Source organism: Sinocyclocheilus rhinocerous, unplaced genomic scaffold (genome assembly GCF_001515625.1).
Source record: "Sinocyclocheilus rhinocerous isolate Xijiao unplaced genomic scaffold, SAMN03320098_v1.1 scaffold317, whole genome shotgun sequence".
NCBI lineage: Eukaryota > Metazoa > Chordata > Actinopteri > Cypriniformes > Cyprinidae > Sinocyclocheilus > Sinocyclocheilus rhinocerous.
Window position 1 is genome coordinate 712,844 of NW_015633534.1, and position 5,982 is coordinate 718,825.

At 36.6% G+C, this 5,982-nt stretch overlaps 1 pseudogene; it reads left to right on the forward strand.

Annotated features, from left to right (window-relative positions):
• LOC107744262 (uncharacterized) overlaps nucleotides 1-3,108 on the forward strand; it is a 3,647-nt pseudogene extending 539 nt beyond the window's left edge.
• The last annotated feature ends 2,874 nt before the right edge of the window (nucleotides 3,109-5,982 follow it).

The window sequence follows — 5,982 nt, forward strand, 5'->3', positions numbered from 1 at the left end:
TTCTTCGAACAGGATTCCGTCTTCAAGCAATTAATGAAGGGACTCCACAACATAAGAACCCCAAAGAAGAAACATGGTCCAACACCACAACGAAGAAAGTAAAGGCGTTTGGATTTTGAGGACTATGATGGTGATTCAAGCTCTTGCACGTTAGATTCAGCAGAAAGTAGCAATGCTTCAGCTGTAACGTTGGACACAGGAGAGAGAAGCACACCACCATGAAGGTGTGCTCTACCTAATGGCATACTATTATGCACTTTATCTTGTGTACCCAAAGTGTGTTGCAACTCTACTGTCTGTGCTTCAGACAGAAGTCATTTCAGATACAATCCATGGTCGTGATGCAACTTCCTTCAACAAAAAAGCTACCACCACCATCAGTGAGCACAAAACCACTTGCTGGTAAGTGTACCACATGTTCAGAATATACTTAAAAAAAAGTTTGTGGATCAAAAGGTTCCCAGCAAGCAATGGCCGTCATTTCACCGTCTTAGTTAAGTATAGATCCAATATAGACTGGTTATGAGTAACCTACTTCTAGCCAAAATAACTTTGAATTTGGTTACATATCGTTTTTGCCAAAATAACTTGCAAGATGTTCGATATTCCATCATGTAAGCAAAGTCAACAGTGATTACAAGGTGTTTGGTTTCATTTCTTTGATATGTTATCTAATTGATGACTAGTCTATTCTTGGGCTATGGTTTAGACGTCTATTAAATTTTCAAAGCCCAAATTTTGCGTTGTTCTAGCCTAGACGTTAGAGCTGTGTTTGGACAGGTATTAGATGCCTTTTAAACGCAAAATGGCTTACTGGGTTTATACTGGTTTCTTTTTTCTTTTTAATAAGGAGGAACAGCTGAACAAGATATACCATTCAGTCAGGCTGACTACAGAAGAGATGAAGACCAATCTGACACTGACAGTCAACAAAGCCAGGCCAGACATTACCATACCATCCAAGAGATCCATAAAAGACCAAAGCCTAACAAGGAGGCAGTTGCTCAACTACTTGACCTTGAGTTTGATGCTCGGAGAGCCTTCATCAACTCGGACTGTTTCAAGGATCAGGACAGACCTTCAAAGATACTGCAAGCTTGCCCCTGTTTCAGAGAACTACATCATGTAAGTAATATATCTGATAATATATTCTAGTTCCTAGTGACTTCAGTTGTTTTTACAAATGTGTATGTGTGGGATTATTCCAGGTGATGGATGAACTCGGCCGGATTCTTGACAAAGGAAACCCCAGATTCATCCCAAAACTAAAGGCCTGTTGGGAGAGCTTCTACAGCAAAGTTCAGTTCTATGAGGTTTACAAAAAGGTTTTGAAGCCACCAATGACACTAGATGGAGGTAAACTACCTGCCTTAACTATTGTTTGATTTTTCACATTTGAAGTCAAGTAGTAAAGTTTTACTTGCTTGTCAGTGTCATACACTACCATTCAAAAGTTTCAGAAAGGTACATTTTTTAAAAGGAATTCTCTTCTGCTCACCAAGGCTGCATTTATTTGATCCAAAATACAGCAAAACAGTAATATTGCAATTATGTTACCATTTAAAATAACATTTCTATGTGAATACATAGTAAAATGTAATTTATTCCTGTGATCAAATCTGAATTTTCAGCATCATTACTCCAGTCTTCAGTGTCACTTGATCCTTCAGAAATTATTCTAATATGCTGATTCGCTGCTCAAAAAACATTTCTGATTATTATCAATGTTGAAAACAGTTCTGTACCATTTTTTTTCAGGATTCTGTGATGAATAGAAAGTTAAAAAGAGTAGCATTTATCTGAAATAGAAAGCTTTAGCATTATACATTATACTATTTTTTTTTTTTTTTTTTGAAATTAAAGAAATTATTAATTTTATTCAGCAAGGATGCATTAAATTGATCAAAAGTGACAGTATAGACATTTATAATGTTAAAAAGCTTTCTAATTCAAATAAATATTCAAATAAATATTCATCAAAGAATCCTGAAAAAATGGTACAACTGTTTGCAACACTGATATTAAAAATAAATGTTAATAAATAATACATGTTTCTAATATGTAGCAAATCAGCATATCAGAATGATTTCTGAAGGATCGTGTGACACTGAAGACTGGAGAAATGATGCTGAAAATTCAGCTTTGATCACAGGAATAAATTGCAGTTTCAAATAAATTAAAAAAGAAAGCTTTAAGAATTAGGAGGCGAAGTGAAAATCTTAAAGGCATAGTTCAACCAAAAATGAAAATTCTGTCATTTACTCACCCTCAAGTTGTTCTAAACCTGTATGAGTTTCTTTCTTCTGATGAACACAAAAGAAGATATTTTGAAGAATGTAGGTAACACTTTTTTTTCATACTTTGGAAGTCAGTGGGGTCCATCAACTGTTTGGTTACCAACATTCTTCAAAATATCTTAATTTGTGTTCAGAAGAGAGAAACTCATACAGGTTTAGAACAACTTGAGGGTGAGTAAATGACAAAATTTTTAATTTTGGGTGAACTATCCCTTGAATGCATGCTCAAAGACTGTTTGTCCTCCTCAATAGTGAAACACTCCATAGCCTTGATGAAGGCTCTTCAGAGATGTTCCCATCAACTGTAGCACCACCAAAAAAGATTGGACATGCAAGTGAAGCAATGCTGCACATCCTTGAGGTAAGACATATAACCTTATTTATATTTCTACAAGACCAAGATAAATAGAGGAGTGGTCATTTATATCAAGATGTACTGCTCAGTTATTTATTTGTTTGTATTTCTAGCCAACAGAAAACCCGGATTCCTTCCTCAGGGGGAGACAACTCTTCAGTCCCGTCCTGATCGTGTCAGAGGACAACTGCATATTGGCTGTTGGTACTACACCTGTTACAACTTTTCTCTGTGCTCTACCTAATGGCATACTATTATGCACTTCATCTTGTGTACCCAAAGTGTGTTGCAACTCTACTGTCTGTGGTTCAGACAGAAGTCATTTCAGATACAATCCATGGTCGTGATGCAACTTCCTTCTACAAAAAAGCTATTTTGGAGTGGAAAAAGTTCATTGGGGAGTAGTGAAAAAGTACTAAGTCATACTTGGGTCTTTTGATCACTAATTGTTGACAGCAGTTGTTTTCATCAGGTTCTTATAGACATCAGTTGCTTTAATTCTAAAACAAAATAAAAATGCAGTTTTTCTTCTTGTTCTTTTTTTTCTCAGTGATGTATCTGTGTAACCTTGGCCAAGCTTTGTTTTTAGAGGCTTACCAATTGCTGTGATATGATGCGTTGCAGTCATATTCGAACAATCGTTTGCTTTCCTTTTGCAGTTCGAGTTAATAAAGCGATATTAAGAGCGTGTTTGTTGTAACTCATTTATTGATTGTATGTCTTTTTCAGAGCTTATTTTTAGCACTACAGTCTAGATTGAGAGGGGACATCCATATTAGCTAGTCTTATTTTAAGACTTTAAATACTTATTTTAAACCAATCTTTTCCCTCAAAATAAGCCTTACACTCTTAAAATGTGTATATATTCTCATTTCATGATATTTTTTGCAAGAGTATTTAAAACTAACCACAAATAAAACAAGGAAAAAAAATCTAATTTTACTATTTTTTTCATTGGTTTCTAGACATTTGTACTGCTTGAATCTAGTTAAAACATCTACATTTACTTAGTTTTTTTCTTGTTTTAAGATTTTAAGAACTTTTTATCACAAGTTTTTTTTTGTCTTATTTCAAGATGTCTCATCAAGTAAAATTTTCTCACCCCATTGGCATATAATTTTGCTTGATTTGAGTTTTTTTTTCTTCTTAATTTGTTTTATTTCTTTTTTTGCATGTTGATTTTTTGCAGTGTATACATTATTTAAGGCTATTCCATTGCTATGGGATATAGATATAGCAACTGGTGTTGTCAAGTAGGCCTAAGTGTTACTCAAAATACCACACTGATATCTTCCCTCATAACCGGTATAACCGGTATCACATTCTACCACGGCAAGCCTAATGTACACTGTTCAAAACAAATAAAAAGCATACTTACTCGTGAAAAACTTTTTTTGACTCTGATATCGGCATCTTCAGCAGGGGTTTTGGTAATTTTGCAAAAGGTTTGCTCATAAGGAGGCAAGTCGTAGTTAGTTGTTGTAAGACACACATACCAGTCCCCATTCATCAGTACGGTAATTATCCACAGGCTTGCTACTGAGAGTCCTTTAATTAATGACATTAAAATAATCATGGCCTTGCATGTTTTTCCTGTTCCATTTCTGCAGAAAATACTCCTTATGTGCTTGCCAGTAATCATCACTAAAAGGAAAAGTGAGACGGTAGGCAAAGTCACGTAAACTATGCAGACACGAGTATTTTTCTCAGGGTCACAAGGACATTTAAAATCCATCTTAAACACATACTGAAAAATAATCCAAAACAAAAAAGCAACAAATGCACTGCCAGCTGGTTCAAAAATATTCTTCAGGTAATCTGTGGTCAAGAAAGGTGCCATTATAAGTAGAAATGGTCCTTCAAGAAAACAAAGACACAACAACTGAAAAAGCACTGTCTGAAAAAGGAAGAGGTGAACTCTTTATATCATCCTGAAAGATCATCAAAGAAGTAAAAACCTGGTCACATGGTAAAAACACCTCCCCTTTCACAGCTGTTTTGAGTTGCTGAACAGTTTATCAGTGACTACATTCTGTTATCACATCTGATAGTTATTGCTTCACTGAAAAGATTATACAGAAGTTCATAAAGATACTTTTTTCCTCAATAATTGTATTATAGTAACATAAGTTTTCTTTGGTCTTGTTTACCATACTATCACCTTCTTTACTGCTTTCTTTGAGAAGTGAACCATAAACCATTTTGTTAATAGACCAATATACACTTAGTTACTTCACTAGCTTACAAATAGGCTACACCCGGGGGAAACATGTAAACTCACACAGAAAGGCCTCCTGGTTAAGCCGAACTCAAACTGGGGACCTGTGAGGCAACAGTGCTACCCACTAAGCCCGATGAAAATGACTTTTACAGAAACAGAACATCATGCAAGTGCAACTGAGAAATTGTTGTTTATTGAATAAATGTAGAGAAGCTGAACTGTACAATTCTGTATCAAAATCTAAATGTAATGTTAGCTTAAGTAAAGTTAGGTACATTTTAATTGACGTTTTTATGTCAGTACATTTCCTTTTAAAATTTCTACAAATTGTGTTTAAGTAATTGGTTATTTGGATCATGTCATCTGTTACTTTGTCCTTCCTGAAGACAGGTTTCAACAGAAGCCTTCAGTTCATTTCCAATGTCTGAAAAGCCTTTCTTCAAGCTCCTAGATGCGACCACGAGTCTGTCATCAGGCTACCACCCTGAGTCCAATGGGCAATATGGAAAGGAAGATCCAGGAGTTTGGGTGATTCCTTTAAACCTTCTGCCACAGCCACCAAAACTATTGGAGCCAGTTCCTAGCTAGGGCCAAGTATCCACAAAATTCCCTGCGTTAATGGAGGACCGGCTTAACCCCTTGCCAGTGCATGCTTGGTTACCAGCATCCATTCTTTCTGTGCGGGGAACTCTTTAACATTCCCTCAGTATAGTATCGGTTCTAAGAGAGTGAGAAGGTCTGCCCATCACCACATGCAGGGGGCAATATGCCACCAAAAGAGTCACGCTGATGTCCGGTGGACCCAAGCACCATCCTATCAACCTGGACAGAAAATGTGGCTCTCTACTAGGGACATCCTGCTGCTTCTGCCCTGTAAGAAGCTCAGTCCCAGGTTCACCAAAGTATCAGATGGTCTACTTAACTGTGCCACCTAACTTCACATTGTCCTCCTTGTCTACTCTCCTGTGGATTCCTTCTCTCAGCTCCAGTCTCTGAGTCTGTTCCCGAAAACCTGTTAGAGAAAGAGATATCCTTAATTCAAGTATCAGCGACATCCTGTGTGTGTGTGTGGTGCTGCTCACTTGCATTGTACTCATCTTGCCTCATTG